Raw genomic sequence first — 19,083 nt, 5'->3', positions numbered from 1 at the left:
TGCCCACATCCCATGAGACAAAGATGAAAAAAGCACCATTTTAATGTGGTTGGCAAAAGAACCAAAAGAGACATAAGTAAAAGATTTTTTACACAGAGATTGGTTAGGATCTGAAATGCACTGCCTGTGAGTGTGATGGAGATTCAATCGTGGCTTTCAATAGGGAATTGGATAAGCAACTAAAGGGAAAAGATTTGGAGAAACCAAGGGGGAAGGCAGAGGAATGGCACTAGCTAAATTGCTCTTGCAGAGAGGCCTCCTCCATTGCTGTAATCATTCTATGATTCTTTGATTTGTAAACTGATGTAGTGTTGTAGTGTTTTAAAATTTGATATAAGAGGCTTCTTTTTTTAAAATATGTTTTTAAGGACTCATATTTAAATTATGGAAATGGATTCATTTGGAAGCCTGAAGAAATGCTGGGCTTTGTTTTTTTCACTGGGGTCATTGAAAGGACACGACTGAAAACACTTACTGGAAGAATCAAGGAGTGCTAAAACCAACCTCTACTGGAGATCACCTGCCTTAAGATAAATAAAGAACACGAATCTTGGACTAAGGGGAGATGTTTAAACAGAAGCCACATTTCAAGGTTTATGGAGGTCAAGAGGTTAACTTTCTGTTTGGGTTTGGATCGTTTTCAGTTCAGTTGGGGTGTGAACTGTTCTGAAGACAGTTGTTGTTTTGCCTGCCAAGGAAAAAGAAACCTCCAGCTCATTTTGCCTGCATCTCTCTAAGAGACCCTGAGTGTCAGCTCCTCTTTCCTCTTGTCTTTGGAAAAAACCCTGCAATTCAAGTGTGTGCTGGCGGAAACCCGATGCCACATTTCTCCTGGAAAGCCTACCAGATGATTTCTTGACATCTCCATAACGAACTGCTTCTGAAAAGATCCCAATGACCTGTCACCGTATACCCGGGCACCAGGCCAAAATGGACAACTGACATCTTTCCATATCTTTTTTTTCTTCAAGAATTAGCAAGTATTTGGCTAAAGTTTTTTTTTTGTCTTTTTCTTGGAAAAGACCTCTGCAGAAAGAATTTCTGTATTTTTTTCAGTGTGTGTGTGAGTTTGTGTTGGGGGGATTTTAAAAGGGAACTTTCATATTTCAATCTGTGTGTTAATGCTTTGCTTCGTTACTGGATAAGTCTTATATAATAATAAACTGATAATTTTGTTATTTATTAAAGAAACCCTGGTTGGTGTATTTTATTCTGTGATAAAGAGTTGAGCATATGATTGACCAAAATAGTAACTGGGTAAACATTTAAATATATGTTGTGACCTGTGGAGAAGTTGAACTAGAAAAGACAGTGCACTCCTCCCGCCTCATTCGTAACAAATTGCAATTACATTGTGTATTGCATGCTATAGAGGCTGCTGTAGAATATACATGCTCGTAAAGTGCAAGTGAAAGAAAGACAGAATAAAAAGAGAAGCCTTTATGTTCAGCTGCTGCAGTCTTTGCCTCTCTGTCTCTGCTTCACATCCTATACCAAACTCGGCTAAACCTCACTCAAGTCCCGAGGACATCACAATGGCGACGTGGTAAACAGAAAAAGATTGGGGAAAACATGGAAACACTGCTTTCAGGTATGAAAATTTTGGAAGGTTTTTGTCTATTTTCATAGACAGCATTTTAATTTGGAGGCTGTGTTAGGCACACACAGGAAGCTTGTACTGTGTTTATTTTTATTCATTCATGGGATGTGGGCGTCACTGACTATGCCAGTATTTATTGCCCATCCCTAATTGCCCTTGAGAAGGTGGTGGTGAGCTGCCTTCTTGAACCGCTGCTGTCCATTTGAGGTAGGTACACCCACACTGCTGTTAGGAAGGGAGTTCCAGGATTTTGACCCGGCAACAGTGAAGGAACGGCAATATATTTCCAAGTCAGGATGGTGTGTGACTTGGAGGGGAACTTGCAGATGGTGATGTTCCCATACATCTGCTGCTCTTGTCCTTTGAGGTGGTAGAGGTCACGGGTTTGGAAGGTACTGTTTAAGGAGCCTTGGTGTGTTGCTGCAGTGCATCTTGTAGATAGTACACACTGCTGCCAACGTGCGTTTGTGGTGGAGGGAGTGAATGTTTGTGGATGGGGTGTCAATCAAGTCGGCTGCTTTGTTTATTTTTTTTATTTTATTTATTTAGAGATACAGCACTTAAACAGGCTCTTCGGCCAACCGAGTCTGTGCCGACCATCAACCACCCATTTATACTAATCCTACATTAATCCCATTACCCTCTCAAATCCCGACCACCACCTACCTATACCAGGGGCAATTTATAATGGCCAATTTACCTGTCAACTTGCAAGTTTTTGGCTGTGGGAGGAAACCGGAGCACCCGACGAAAACCCACGTGGTCACAGGGAGAACTTGCAAACTCTGGTCGCTGGAGCTGTGAGGCTGTGGTGCTAACCACTGCACCACTGAGCCACCCCCCCCCCCCCCCCCTTCGCCACTGTGTTCTGGATGGTGTCGAGCTTCTTGAGTGTTGTTGGAGCTGCACCTGACCAGGCAAGTGGAGAGTATTCCATCACACTCCTGACTTGTGCCTTGTAGATGGTGGACAGGCTTTGGGGAGTCAGGAGGTGAGTTACTCACCTCAGGATTCCTAGCCTCTGACCTGCTCTTGTAGCCACGGTATTTATATGACTACTCCAGTTCAGTTTCTGGTCAATGGTAGCCCCTAGGATGTTGATAGTGGGGGATTCAGCAATGGTAATGCCATTGAATGTCAAGAGGAGATGGTTAGATTCTCTCTTGTTGGAGATGGTCATTGCCTGGCACTTGTGTGGCGCAAATGTTACTTGCCACTTATCAGCCCAAGCCTGGATATTGTCCAGGTCTTGCTGCATTTCTACACGGACTGCTTCAGTATTTGAGGAGTCGTGAATGCTGCTGAACATTGTGCAATCATCAGCAAACATCCCCACTTCTGACCTTATGATTGAAGGACGGTCATTGATGAAGCAGCTGAAGATGGTTGGGCCGAGGACACTACCCTGAGGAACTCCTGCAGTGATGTCCTGGAGCTCAGGTAATTGACCTCCAACAACCACAGCCATCTTCCTTTGCGCTAGGTATGACTCCAACCAGCAGAGGGTTTTCCCCCGATTCCCATTGACTTCAGTTTTGCTCGGGCTCCTTAATGCCATACTCGGTCAAATGCTGCCTTGATGTCAAGGGCAGTCACTCTCACCTCACCTCTTGAGTTCAGCTCTTTTGTCCATGTTTGAACCAAGGCTGTAATGAGGTCAGGAGCTGAGTGGCCCTGGCAGAACCCAAACTGAGCATCAATGAGCAGGTTATTGCTAAGCAAGTGCTGCTTGATGGCACTGTTGATGACCTTGTCCATCGCTTTACTGATGATTGAGAGTAGACTGATGGGGCGGTAATTAGCCGGGTTGGAGTTGTCCTGTTTTTTGTGTACAGGACATACCTGGGCAATTTTCCACATTGCCGGGTAGATGCCAGTGTTGTAGCTGTACTGGAACAGCTTGGCTAGGGGCGCAGCAAGTTCTGGAGCACAGGTCTTCAGTACTATTGCCGGAATATTGTCAAGGCCCATAGCCTTTGCAGTATCCAGTGCCTTCAGTTGTTTCTTGATATCACGCGGAGTGAATCGAATTGGCTGAAGTCTGGCAGCTGTAATGCTGGGGACTTCAGGAGGGGGCCGAGATGGATCATCAACTCGGCACTTCTGGCTGAAGATTGTTGCAAATGCTTCAGCCTTATCTTACGCCCTGATCTGCTGGGCTCCCCCATCATTGAGGATGGGGATATTTGTGGAGCCACCTCCTCCAGTTGTTTAATTGTCCACCACCATTCACAACTGGATGTGACAGGACTGCAGAGCTTAGATCTGATCAGTTGGTTATAGGATCGCTTAGCTCTGTCTATTGCTGCTTATGCAGTTTGGCATGCAAGTAGTCCTGGGTTGTAGCTTCACCAGGTTGACACCTCATTTTGAGGTATGCCTGGTGCTGCTCCTGGCATGCCCTCCTGCACTCTTCATTGAACCAGGGTTGGTCTCCTGGCTTGATGGTAATGGTAGAGTGGGGGATATGCCGGGCCATGAGGTGACAGATTGTGGTTGAGTACAATTCTGCTGCTGCTCATGGCCCACAGTGCCTCATGGATGCCCAGTTTTGCATTGCTAGATCTGTTCGAAATCTATCCCATTTAGCACAGTGATAGTGCCACACAACACGATGGATGGTATCCTCAATGTGAAGGCGGGACTTCGTCTCCACAAGGACTGTGCGGTGGTCACTCCTACCAATACAGTCATGGACAGAAGCATCTGCGGCAGGCAGATTGGTGAGGACAAGGTCAAGTATGTTTTTCCCTCTTGTTGGTTCCCCCACCACTGCCACAGACCCAGTCTACCGGCTATGTCCTTTAGTACTTGACCAGCTCGTTTCTTGATATCACGTGGAGTGAATCGATTTGACTGAAGTCTGGCATCTGTAATACTGGGGACTTCAGGAGGGGGGCGAGATAGATCATCAACTTGGCACTTCTGGCTGAAGATTGTTGCAAATGCTTCAGCCTTATCTTTCGCGCTGATCTGCCAGCTCGGTCAGTAGTGGTGCTACCGAGCCACTCTTGGTGATTGACATTGAAGTCCCCCACCCAGAGTACATTTTGTTCCCTTGCTACCCTCAGTGCTTCCTCCGTGGTGTTCAACATGGAGGAGTACTGACTCATCAGCTGAGGGAGGGCGGTAGGTGGTAATCAGTAGGGGGTTACCTTGCCCATGTTTGACCTGATGCCATGAGACTTCATGGGGTGCGGAGTCGATATTGAGGACTCCCAGGGCAACTCCCTCCTACTGTAGACCACTGTCCCGCCACCTCTGCTGGGTCTGTCCTGCCGGTGGGACAGGACATACCCAGGGATAGTGATTGCAGTGTCTGGGACATTCTAAGGTATGATTCCGTGAGTATGACTATGTCAGGCTGTTGCTTGACTAGTTTGTGGGACAGCTGTCCCAACTTTGGCACAAGCCCCCAGATGTTAGTAAGGAGGACTTTGCAGGGACGACAGGGCTGGGTTTGCCGTTGTCGTTTCCGGTGCCGAGGTCGATGCCAGGTGGTCCATCCGGTTTCAGTCCTTTTTATAGTCACACGCTGATGTCTCCAAAATAACCAGCCAATCAACAAAAATATACATACAATCTCAGATCATTGCAGAGTAGTTTCTTCTGAAAGGAAAGCTATCCCAGACCCATTATCACTGCATTGCTGATTAATATGGTGCTGTCTATGCCCAACCTACCACGTTTTGATGTGCTTTCAGAGCCATCATCTGTATCCCCAAGGTGGCAAAAGTGGCGGCAATGTTTCGAAGGTGCGATGGCAGGTTTTGCAATCACTGACAACACAAGGAAAAAGGCTTTATTTCTACAAAATGGAGGTGAAGAATTAGAAGATGCCTTTGAGCCACTTACGCCTGAGCGAAATGACTACAACTCAGCAGAAAATGCACTGACGACATACTTTACGCCCAAGAAAAACACCATATACAAAACCATTGTCTCCTGACCCACTATGCAAGAAGCAAACAAGACAACTGACCCATATTGTACGCGATTGAGGCAACAAGCAACCAGATGTGATTTTGGTGATGTTGAACATATTGAATGGGAAATCAAAACACAAATATTCGAAGGCTAGTTTTCTCTCTTTGATTTTCACAAGATTCAGTTCCATGGGAAAGAGATGGAGGCAGGCAGGACTGGAGAGGAGGTTCCATTCCAACCGGGAGCATACGGCTTTCTGAGTTCAAATCCTCTGTTGGAAGTCCAAGTTCAAAACCTCCAATAGTCAGTCAGTCATGTGATCAAAACTGGTCTGACCACTTCTTCTGTGTATTGGGGAAGCAACGACTGGGTCGCCATTGTTCCAACACTGTTGCTTATTATGCAAATGTCTTTCCAGCCAGGGGCTTGCAATTTTAAGTTTTAATGTTCATGTGGTGAAATCATGTGTGCCTTAATCTTAGCAGGTAGGGGGTTTGCCTGACACATTCCACACTCATTGAGGGAACGTTTTGTCATTGTTGCACATGAAGGACATCAGGGAATTGTCAAAACTAAACAACTCCTTCGGGAAAAGGTATGGTTTCCAGGAATTGACCACATGATAGAGCACAAAATCAACCAGTGTTTGTCATGTCAAGCAACCACAATGTCAAATCTTCATGATCTTCTCAAAATATCTGAACTACCTCCAGGACCATGGATTGAAGACAGCGTTGATTTCACAGATTTGCGCACAGGTGTTTTGTCACTGACGACTACAGCAGATTCCCAATCATGGAATTAGTTATGTCAACTTCAACAAAAGCAGTCATTCCAAAGCTTGACCAGATTTTTGCCTTGTTTGGAATCCCTCAAACAGTAAGAAGTGACAATGGACCCCCATTCAACAACGATGAGTTCAGTAAACTCACAAACTACCTAGGGTTCTCTCTTCGTAAAATCACACTCCGTTGGCTAAGAGCTAATGGTAAAGTCGAGAGATTTATGTGAACCTTGAAAAAAGTGATACGTACAGCTACAGCTGAGAACAAGTCATGGAAGCAAGAGCAATATCACTTTCTTCATAATTACACGGCGACACCTCACTCGACTACTGGAAAACATCCAGCTACATTCATCTTTGCACATCCCATGCACACATGTCTACCTGAGCTACCCTGTGGAGCTAATGATCAACATGTATCTGAACGGGATGGAGAACAGAAGGATCAAGTGAAAGTACATGTAGAGCAAAACATGAAATTTAGAGCTACACTGTTAGAGCCGGGAGATAAAGTACTTGTGAAACGTGATAGTCATGTTGGAAAAAAAGCACTGAAAACATCACTCACAAGCATTGAATCCGATTCCAATATCGACACCTCTGATGAAGAACGAGTCAAATAAGACTGCACCTGATGTCAGACGATATCCTACTCATGAAAGAAAACACCCACCATACTTAAGTGATTATGTTACGAAATGAACTATTTACGTTAAAGTTTATAGTTTACAATTATAGGAACAAGCCATTGAAACATGCTATGTTTCTCATTTACTAAGAAGGGGAGGGATATAGTGTTGTAGTGTTTTGAAATTGCAATTGCATTGTGAATTATGTACTGTAAAGACTCCTGTAGGGTACACATGTTAGTGAAGTGAAAGGGAAACTAAGACAGAATAAAAGCAGAAGCCTTTATGTTCAGCTGCTGTAGTCTTTGTCTTTCTGCCTTTGCCTCATATTCTATACCAAACTCAGCTAAACCTCACTCAAGTCCCAAGGACATCACCGTTCTGAGATAAATGACCTCATAATTGGTTTTAATGACGTTTGTTGAGGGATAAATGCTGGTCAGGACACCAGGAAATTCCACTGTTCTTCAAATAGTGTATAGGATTGTTTATATCCACCGAAGAGGGCAGGCAGGGGCTTAAGTTAAAATATCATCTGAAAGTTGGCACCTCTGACAGTGCAGCACTCCATATGTTCTTGACTGAAGTGTCAGTTAGAAGTGAGTCTCAGCAGGATTTTCATCTATAGAGAGCCTTACACCTGAGCAAATTCTGCATTGACTTGTGCCACTTCCACTAGGGATTACAAGATAACAATTATAACAGCAAAAGAAATTGCAGCTGGTCTGGGTCATTTGACCAGTCGAGCCTGCTCCGCCATTCAACAAGATCATAGCTGATCTTCTACCTCGACTCCACCTCCCTGCACTTTCCCCAAATCCCTTAATTCCCTTCGTACCCAAAAACCTATCAACCTCTGACTTGAATATACTCATCAACTGAGCATCCCCAACTCTCTGAGGTAGAGAATTCCAAAGATTCTCGAACCCTTTGAATGAAGAAATGGCAGACCCTTTATGTTGAAACTGTGACCCCATGTTCTAGATTCCCCAGCCAGAGGAAACATTTTTTTAGTATCTACCCTGTCAAGCACCTTAATATTTTTATATGTTTCAATGAAATCACCTCTCATTCTTCTAAACTCCAGGAAATAGTGGCCTAGACTATTCAATCTCTCCTAATCATCCCAGGGACCAGTCCAGTGAACTTTCTTTGTACACCCTCTCAGGCAAGTACATCCTTCCTTAGGTAAGGAGACCAAAACTGCACATAGTCCTCCAGGTGTGGCCTCACCAATATCCTGTATAATTATAATAAGACGTCTTTGGGAGCAGCTGCCTTAACTGATTTTTCTTCTTCTTAGGTCAAATGTGCTAAGACTAATTTTAACAGCCCAGTCGCCATCCTAAGATAAAGCTAACTCAGTGTAGGTCATGGAGTGGACCTGATCTGCTAGGCCTATACTGCAACAAAAGGTGCATTTACCCTGGAACCTCAATGAAGCTCAGAAATTTCCATTACATGTGTGTTCGGTTGGGTTGATTGTCATTTTTATCCTTCGTCTTTTTTTATCCTGAAGGCAGCGGCTCATGTCAGACATTCTCTGTTAGCTTTCCTAAGCAGCTTTTCTCTACATATGATCTTAGGGCACTAAGTATTGACCGGCTATATACCCATGATAGGCCTCACCACTCAGCCCAAATCTGCCCCATCCGACAGTCCGGTACATATGCTTTCCAACAGAGGTCACTAGACTTTGATCGGAAGCAGGAATCTGGTTGCTTTTTCCCTGTGCATTCTAAAGTTTCTGAACTAATTGGTATACCCAAACTGAAATAATCTTGCTCAGTACAAATTGAAGATTAAACCTGTAACTATCCTAGTTGTAACTGAGACATCGGAGGAGTTCAGCTTGTTTATCTGTGTACCCAGTTCTTGCAAAATCAATTAAATCATGAACATTTCAAAACTGCTGTGTTTCCAAGGCTACACTGATTTTTTAATCATATTTTTTCAGGAACTTGTTATTTTAACAAGTGTTAAATGCAGTGTAAAATGAGATTACAAAACTGTTGCATTTGTATGAAAAGATCTTGCCTCCATCGATAAACTATTTCAAATTCTGGTGAATCTCAAATTTTAAACGATTGTTCGGGTTCATAAAATATTCTGAATTACATTAGAGCTCTAACTATCAGAAGCAACTTTATGACATTAAGAGGGCAAAACAATGGGGGGAATTTTATGGGGCCTGCAAGACTGGCTTCTGTGACAGGTGGGTGACTTAATTCGGTGGGAGGTGATATTTTGCATTCCCAACGGCAGGTTAAATTTTAGAGATGAAGTCAGCAGCATGTCTGTGGCAGTTTGAGCCTCACACCATCAGGTGGTTGGTTCCAACTTTTCATGTATTTGCATACCTACATGACTGAAAATAGAGACATGTTGTCGAAGCTTTTTGTCTTGCAAACATCAGGAAGATCCGCAAGAATAACCAATGTAAGGGAAAACAACAACTTATACTGCATGAGAAGAGAGTGCTGATTGGTTGGCAAGTGAACTCTGATTGGTAGAAGCGTTGCCATGGAGAATGCACCAGTTTACGGTGACTGACAGTTAACTGCCAAGCTTAGATGTGATTCCGCGATTGGACGACATTTGCTAAATAATCCACCGTGTGCTAAGAATTATGCTGACAACCAATTTAAAATTGTCAGTAGGGCTCGCAGTGTAGTGCATTTGCGTGTACTGGAAGCCACATATATTAATACACAGAGCCCTGTTCTTTGCAGGCAGCAAGAATATCTACAAGCATTGCACCTGTTTCAGCTGAACAAAATAAGTGACAGCCATTTGCTGGTTCATTCCTCAGGGCAATGCCTTGACCAATCAGAGTCCAGCTGCCTGGTTTAAATTTCAAACACAGCTTGGCAGTTAACTGTCAATCACCATAAACTGGTGCATTCTCCATGGCAACGCCTCTACCAATCAGATTTCACTTGCCAACCAATCAGCACTCTCTTATGCAGTATAAGTTGTTGTTTACCCTTACATTGGTTATTCTTGTGGATTGTCCTGATGAGTGCAAGACAAAAAGCTTCGACAACATGTCTCTATTTTCAGCAATACTCAAGTTCTGTACTACAAACTGAATACTCATTACCTTATAATTATATGAAATTAAGTCCTACATGTCAGATTAAGTCCACGGCACATGGGGATCTAGTGGCATGCAGTTCATATTTGTTAAAGGTGGTATGCACCAGTTGGTTTTGTGCAGTTGTGCCTGAGGTCAGTGGTTTTCCTACTTGAACTCTTCAGCACAATGGAAGGGCAACATTGGAATGGATGTTTTCCGCCAGGCTCGGGACCAGTAAAGGCAATTCTTTTGGTTGGGGGGAGGGGGGGTAGTGGTTGGAGAGATTAGGGTCTCAGGTGCATAGAAGTGCAGGGGAGGGAAACCAGGGAGGTCAGAGGTTGGGCACTCGGGTGCATGGAGTTGTGGAGGAGGGAAGGCAAGAAGGGCAGAGTGTCATGTGCATGGAAGTGCGGAGGAGGGAAACCAGGGTGGGATCTCTGGTGCATAGAGGTGCAGCGGAGGGAATGGTGCAGCATTCAAGGTGTGGACGAGGTCATGCTGTAGGTGCTGCTGTGGGGGGAGAGTGGGGTTGGAGCAGATAATGTGTGTTAGATGCATGATGGGCCTAAAGGGAGAGGTGAGTACTGTCAACATTGGGGTCCTGTGAAGGCGAAATCAGGGTGCTGGCTGGCAGAGGAAATGGTCACAGTCACGGGGGCAGTTCAATTCGTTAGGGGTCAGGTCCAGAGTCAGGGTTGGGTATTGGATGGAATCATAGGGAGCAGCACGGGATTCAGCGACAACATTGGGGTAGATACTGGAGGATCTAGGGTGAGGGTGGGCATATCGATGGTGACAGGTGTAGGCATAGATGGGAGAGATGGGATGTAGCTGTCAATGATGATGTGGTCCACAGTAATGGGGGTGGTTCAAGGGTCACAGAGGGAAGGGTCAAAGTAATGTTAGGTGGGCCAAGGGTAATAGGGGCAGGCTGGAAGGTGGCAGGAGGCGTGAGGAAGGTGGGGAAATGTGCCTCGGCCCTGATGCAGACCATTTTTCCAAATGAAAGGATAAATTACGTGGGCATTCTAGGAATGCAGTTTGAAGTGGGAGGAGGCCAGATTTGGGTGGGTGGATTTGTAGCTGTGTACAATGGTAGGTGCATGTAGGCTATCTGCTCATGAGTTCAATGGCTGAACTTCATGGGCAAACAAGTTTAATGCTATTCTCATTCAAACAGTTGCAAAGCTGCAATGACATGGGTCTCATATACCCAATTTTTTTTCTACCTCAGGAACAAGAGCAAAGATGCGACTGGGGAGGGCTCTTGCCACTCAGCAGCTGATGCTGCAACTCCAGCAACAGGCAGCACAAGAGGCAGAGGTTTCTCAGAATAATGGTCTCCAGGGAAAGCATCATAGAAGACGGGCGCTGGCGCATCAGTGCATCCTCCGGACAAGGATAAACTAACTTCAGATGTCAGAGAGGCAATGCCAGAGACGTCTGAGGATGTCATGTGAAATTCTCACTGAAATTTGTGGGATCATTCAGCAGGACCTGCAGCCACGTGGTTTTGGTGGGAACTCCATGCCTGTTAACCTCAAGGTTACGGCAGTATTCAATTTTTTCACCAACGGTGCTTTCCAGGATACAACATATGTCCAGGCAACATATGTGGCATCTCACTGGCTGCCACTCAGAGGTGGATCAAAGAGGTCACCAATGCCCTATTCCATCATGCCAATAATTTCATCTATTGCCAAGCAGCAAGGTCAGTGGCCTTTGGCGCCATTGAGTGATCCCTAGAGTGCCAGGGGTGATCAACTGCACTCATGTGGTCATTTGAGCTCCCTGGGAGCAGCCTGCTGCATTGTGAATCACAAAGGCTTTCACTCTTTGAACGTTCAACTAGTTTGCAACCACAGGCGAAAAATCTGTGCCCACTTCGCAGGGAGCTATCAGGACTCATACATTTTGCGAAATTCACAACTACTGAGAATTTTTGAAGCACCGGCCCAAGTTGACAGCTGTATCCTGGGTGATGGGGGTTACCCCCTTTGGACATGGTTAATGACAACAGTGAGGCATCCCAAAGCGCAGCTGAAGAGAGATACGATGCAGCTCATGTCTCCACAAGAGCCATCATTGAACACACCACTGGCTTGCTGAAAGTACACTTCTACTGCCTTGACTGGTCAGGAGGGATTCTGCAGTACACACCACAGAGGATCTCACTAACAGTCATAGTCTGCTTTGCACTGCACAACCTGGCAATGCAACGCAGACATATTTTGCAGGAGGAGGAACAGGAGGAGTACCACGCCTCCTCAGGTGAGGATGAATTGGATGAGCCTGAGGACGAGGCCATTAATATGAATGAGGTTTTAATGGATGACAGGGCCATGGAGAGATGTGCATAGGACATCAGGGAAAACCTTATATTTGGAAGATTCAGCTAACAGTGCAGCACCTACATAATTACAGCTCCAACGCAACAACTACTTTACCTTAATATAAAAGCAAAATACTGCAGATGCTGGAAATCTGAAATAAAAACAAGAAATGCTGGAATCACTCAGCAGGTCTGGCAGCATCTGTGGAAAGAGAAGCAGAGTTAACGTTTCGGGTCAGTGACCCTTCATCGGAACTGACAAATATTAGAAAAGTCACAGGTTATAAGCAAGTGAGGTGGGGGTGGGACAAGAGATAACAAAGGAGGTCTAGATTGGACCAGGCCACATAGCTGACCAAAAGGTCACGGAGCAAAGGCAATCAATATGTTAATGGTGTGTTGAAAGACAAAGCATTAGTACAGATTAGGTGTAAATACACTGAATATTGAACAGCAGCAAGTGCAAACCTGAAAAAAAACAGTGGGTAAGCAAACTGAACAAACAAAGATGAAATGAAATAAATGCAAAAAAAAAGATTGTAAAAAATGTAAAAAAGAATGTTAAAAAAAAGGAAGAAAAAATAACTAAAAATGAAAGTAAAATGGGGGGCTGTCATGCTCTGAAATTATTGAACTCAATGTTCAGTCCGGCAGGCTGTAGTGTGCCTAATCGGTAGATGAGATGCTGTTCCTCGAGCTTGCGTTGATGTTTACCTTCCTGGGACATTCATCTACCCCTGTCAGCTTAACCATTGCTCCAATCTAAAAGCAGGCGTCCTCACCATCTACAATTGCACATGGAGTGGAGCTGTGCTGAATGCACTGGCTGTTAAATACAGAATTTGGAAAAACCTGTGACACACTTGAACAAATGTCTAGCATCAGCCATGACCCCTCATCAGAAGCAGCTACACCATAGTATCACTTTGAATATACCTGCCCTTTTAACGGATCCAGGTTTTGATGGAACTAGAGAAACTCCTATGCAAGGCACAGAAGGGAGGGCCTACTGAGCCTGCATATGAAGGCATGTTGCTACAGAAAACTATTACAAAACTGCAAGCTTCAACTAGCAGGCAGTGAAGACTGAGCCCGCAAACTTCAAATTTTACACCGGAATGGCTATGCCCACCATTCCTTCGTAAGCATCAAAGCGTGCCAGCCATGAAGCATGCCTACACATTAGCCTTTTCACCTCAGCAAGTTTAAATGATAAATGAAAATGTATCAAATATGACAGCGACTAAATGTATTGTTAAATATTTACAATTTTAACAAATTTAATGTAACTACCCATGCCACATTCGTACTCGTAGTTCCTTAATTTTACATTTTCTGCCACTAGGTCTTGGTGCAAGCCTGACATTAGCAACTGAGGTGGAGGCAGTCTGCTCATTGCGCTGTCCCATGGTGAGCAGCCTCTTGAGGAATGGGGCCTTGAGGGCTCCATCCTACTGGGGATCTCCAGCACTTGGCAGGAGCATCCCCCATAGGCTCGCCCGCTGGAGGTAAGGGGGAATCAATGCCAGGGGGGAAGAAGAGATTCCGTTTACCATGGGGGTGTCCTGAGGGTAAGGCCCTGGGGCAGCTGGCACGTGCTCCTCTTCCATCTGGGTGCACGATGGCACCTGTCTGTCTCCCTGAGGGGAAGGGGCACCCAAAGGGAGGTCAAAGTGCCCCGTCACCCTGTCACTTAGCTACTGCTGCATAGAGCCCATAGCTACAGCAATGGTATGCAGGTCAGAGCACATATGGGTCAAGTGCTCAACCTGGCTCTTCATGGCAGTCGCCACACTCCCCATGGAGGAAGCCATACGCTCACATGCCTGGGACACGGCTGATGTCATGGCTTGCATGGATTCATCCATGGCACATGCAAAGCCACAGATGACCTCAGGGTTCGCCAACATATTTTCCCCATTGCTCACTGCACTTCCAGCAGACTTCTTGTGACCTCGAACAGAGGATCATCATCACCTTGGGGCTCAGCAGGGGCCTGGTCCCCAGCAGACCTCCGAATGTCAGGGGTCCCAGCTGCAACATGCTCCCTCAGCTGCTGGGATATGTCTGTGTCATGCCCACCAGAGGATGACCCTGATTCTAAGCGCAAACCACCCCCCCCACCCCCCCGCCCCCGTGCAAACTGTGTGGATGTAACTGCGCTGGCAGAGGTTGCAGACGAGGCAGGTGACGGTGCACCCTCTGGGGCTTTGGCTTCATCTTCCCCAGAGGCGGAGTCACCATCCTGCTGGCATCTCATGATGTGAACGCGGGGACCTGCAGTGGAGAACAAACAGAAGCACGCTAAGCATCATTGCACCATGAGTTCGTCACATGTTCACACGATCATCCTGTGTGCCCAACAGTAAGATTGGCACATCATCCTTATGCCTTCACGATCCAGCCTCACCATCCAAAATGGCTCTTTCTCCCTCCTCCCCAGCAATTTGCACTACCTCCTCCTCTGCTGGGGTCAGGAGTCTGACATCGGGGACACCAGCCCCTGTCTTGATGCGCTCCCTTTTATTGTGGGTCTGCTTATCCTGCACGAGAAAGTGCTGATTTACTGACATGTCAAGTGAAGCCTAATACCCCTTGTCTACATGCATCAATATCACTCATTCTGGCCTGTCAGTCGCACGCTGCATCTAAGCGCTACCAGAAGCCAGACTTGCACTTTCTCCAGACTCCATTGCTATGTGGCACCAAGGCTGATCATGCATTTGAATGCATGACATGGCTGCCCACTGACAGTCATAAAGTTTAATGGAGGCTTTGCGATCACATTTGTAAAGTTTCAGATGCACCGTTGCCGATCTGAGCAAGTCATTGATCTGTTTCCAACACTGAACCCAGGTTCTAAGAGTGGCCCCACAGTTCGACACCTCCTCTGCCACTTCTATCCAGGCTGCCTTGGTCGGGCGCAGGGTTTTCTGAGGCCATCTGCAGGGAAGAGAACCTCCTGTCTTTCCCTGACAGCCTGGAGGAGCAGCTCAGGGAAGCATCACTGAACTGTGGGGCTGATCGCTGCCTACCGACTGCCATTATGGTGGTGGTGGGGGTGGTGATGAAAAGATGATAAATAAATTAACAGGAGGTGGTGATGGTGTGGGAGAGGATGACAAATAGTTTAGGGTGGGTCACAAATTAAAAAGATTAAAGGTAAATAACGCCAAAATGTCTGCATCAGTTAGAAAATCAGCAAGGCTGCTGATCCTCCATGATTGCAATGCAGAATGATTTATAGCCATGCCGTTAATGGTGCTTTGCAGAATGGGATCCACCAATGAAAAGCCGTCCCCGCCGAATGATTGCACATGTCTCTCGTGCCTGCCGTCAGATCTTAAATTTTACATAATAATCGTGTGGAACTGGCAAAAAGGGCAGAAGCAGAAGTGCAGCCACTTCCGGTTTCACCATTGGACACAGCGCGAGATGCACAATATACTGTCCGTTGTGTGGACTCATTAAAATAAATTGAAATAAAATGACAAGCCTAAATATAAAAGAAACAGGAAATCAAGGAAAATCAAACAAGACAGATGCAAGGTAAATGAAGAAATGAGAAAAGAAAGAATTAAAGAAATGCTACAGGAAGGTGAAATCTACAGGATAATTACATGATCACAGTGAGTCACATGTTAGCAAATTAATCAGACTATGAATGGAGCAATTCAAGCCTGAGCCAGGTGTGAAAAGGTTTTGCTGGGCTTGCATGAGAAACAGTTTATTGCTTGTGACCTAACCAAATTACAATATGGCAGAGGATTTTATTGGTAATTTATAAACAAGTAATGTTGAGAAGTGTGGATGGTTGGGAGCTACTGCAATGTTCCCATATGATGATCATACCCTCGCATCATACGATAACCTCATCTTTGTATTTCCCCTCTTCTTCTTCATGATTTCCTTATATATTTTCATCAATATATATTAACAGAAACACATCAAGTAGAAATATGAAAATATCAAATTGTTTCCATACTTGGCGTACCAACTGGAAGAGGTTTCATCCACAGTTATAATGTAAATTGATATCCTACAGGAGCTAAATTTTGTCGACTGGTGTGAGACAGTTGAAATAGCTAAAAACTGAAGCAAATCTCACCAGAAAGTTATGTGCTATTAGCACTCCAATTTCTCGGTCAACTATCTGCATAATTATTCACAACTCCAAGTGCAAACTTGGATGAGTAATGGAAATACATTCGGGAATGGAAAGTTGTGTAGATGAATCTTAAATGGCTGTGGACAATAAAATGAGATGTGGCAGAATAGGGGGCAAAAATTCTTACAGCCTTTGGAAGGTTCATTAGACACCTGAATCCTTAGACAGCCTTTGCCAAGATTGAAGAAGGACAGAGAGCTAAGAAGTGACAAAAAAAATTAAGAAAAATGAAATTCAATGGGCTGAATTTTATATCCCCGCAGGGGTGGGAACAGAAGCAGGCAGAGAATGAAAATACTGATGCCAGCAGGTTTCTCAAGGGCAGGGGAGGGTGGCCCCAAGATCCTGCCCAATCTATTAAACACAGCAATTAAGATTGTTAAAGAGCTCATTGAGAGCTCTTTGAGGGACATGTTCAGATTTTGATGGGGGTGCATGTACACACTGTCTGGGACAGACCAGGTACATGGAGGTGGAGACACAGCAGGGAGCCAGTCATGGCCACCCAGAAACCTAGGTGGGCCCCATGAAAGGGTTAATGGGTGCAAAGGGGTCTGAGACAAAATTGTGTCAGCGCATGTTGCAGGGAGAGTGGTCAGTAAGCACTCGGGCAGTGCAGGGGGTCATCATCTTCCTGGCAACCTGGGGCCATAAGAGGAGAGGACAAGGCTGATAAACACAAAGGAGGCAGCAACTGGCAATGGGGGCACGACTCTCAGATTTTTGGGTCCAGTGGCGATGAAGAGCAACATTCTCCTCAGGAAGGGTAGAGCCCCAGGCATCAGAAGGGCAGAAGAGTAGGACAAGGGACAGCAAGGACACAGAAGCCATGTCCTCTGCATAGGATCTATCGCTGAAGATGGAGCCACCTTGAGATGAGCAAGAACCAGTGCCACAGAAGACTGCAACTCAGCAGACAGATGGTCACAAGATCATCGAAGACCTCACACCTCGCAGCACCACTCGTCATGTCCTGCCAGTCGCTATCAATGTCACTGTGACCTTGAACATTTTCACCTCTGGCTCTTTCCAAGGATCAGCTGTGGACCTTGGTGGCATCCGTCAAACAGCATTGCATCTCACAGGTCACTGATGCCCTATTTTCAAGAACTGGACAGTACATTCAATTCCAGACAGAGATGGCCTGCTGGCACAAGGGCATTGGACTTTGCCTGCATCGCTGGAATGGCTCAGGTGCAAGGCATCATTGAATGCACCCATGTGAACATCCAGACCCCGACTGAGTGCCCAGTGAGATTCATCAACAGGAAGGACTTCCACTCCCTCAGCATTCAACTTCTCTGCAACCACAAAAAGAACTTCCTGCATGTGTGCATTCATTTTCCTGCCAGAAACCATGACTCCTTCATTCTCCACCAATCCAGGCTACTGCAGCTCTTCACTCCACCCCTCAAACTCCATGGATGGATTCTAGGGTGCAAGGGATTTCCTTTGAAGAAATGGCTACTCACCCCTCTACGAGAGTCTGAGACAGAGGCACAGAGACACTACAACCAAAGCCATCTGCTCACTAGAACAACCATTGAGCAGTGGACCAGTCAGGTGGCACCCTACAGTACACTCCTGCAAGAGTCTCACACATTGTGCTGGTCTGCTGCATTCTTCATAATATGTCCCTCCAGAGAGGTGTGGACTCTGACGACAGTGAAACACTGGATGGGCACAGCTCATCGGAGGAAGAGGAGGAGCAGAATGTGGAAGAGAAGGAGAAAGAGGAAGATGCAGAGCACAGAGGTGCCCCAGCTGCAGAGGGAGGTGGCCAGGGCCAGCTCAGGGCTTAAGGATCTTGTCAGGATGCCACCGTCAGGGATCATCTGATCCAGGCACGCTTCAGCTGAGCCCATCTGATCCTGGGGAAATGGCACGGTGTGGAACTCACTTTGAGCTGCCTGTGAGAATGCGTCCATTAAAGACGCAACCTGGAAGAGCTCAATTCTTAGTGCCAATGAATGATCCATATTTACCCAAAGGTATCACTATTCACAGACCCTTGCCCCTTTCACCACTTCATCCCTCGTCTCCTGCACCACCATTAATAAAAGGAGACTCACATGTTTGACTTCATGTGTCAGTATTTACAGTACGCTCCAAAAGTAACAAAGTGCACATTGACAAGTGAAAGAGACCCCAGTGATCCACTCAGTGCTCAACCCTTCACTGTCACTGGGTCAAAATCCTGGAACTCCCTTCCTAACAGCACTGTGGGTGTACCTACTTCACATGGACTGCAGCTGTTCAAGAAGGCAGCTCACCATCACTTTCTCAAGGGCAATTAGGGATGGGCAATAAATGCTGGCCTAGCCAGTGACGCCCACATCCCATGACTGAATTTTTTAAAAATGTAATGGCTTCTGCTTTCAACAATTTCTACACGGTGCTCCCCTTGTGCCCTCGGAGGAGATGGACGGGACCTTTTTCACTTGTCTCAGCTTGTTGCTGAGATGTACATGGCAGCCATCCTTGTCAGGGATGTGCCACTGGTTGCACCTCCAGAGGCTACTGCATTGGCGTTATTGCAGGGACAGCCTCCATCACGGGGCTCT

This window comes from Heterodontus francisci, chromosome 13, assembly GCF_036365525.1.
Source record: "Heterodontus francisci isolate sHetFra1 chromosome 13, sHetFra1.hap1, whole genome shotgun sequence".
NCBI lineage: Eukaryota > Metazoa > Chordata > Chondrichthyes > Heterodontiformes > Heterodontidae > Heterodontus > Heterodontus francisci.
Note: the sequence above shows the minus strand (reverse complement) of the source record.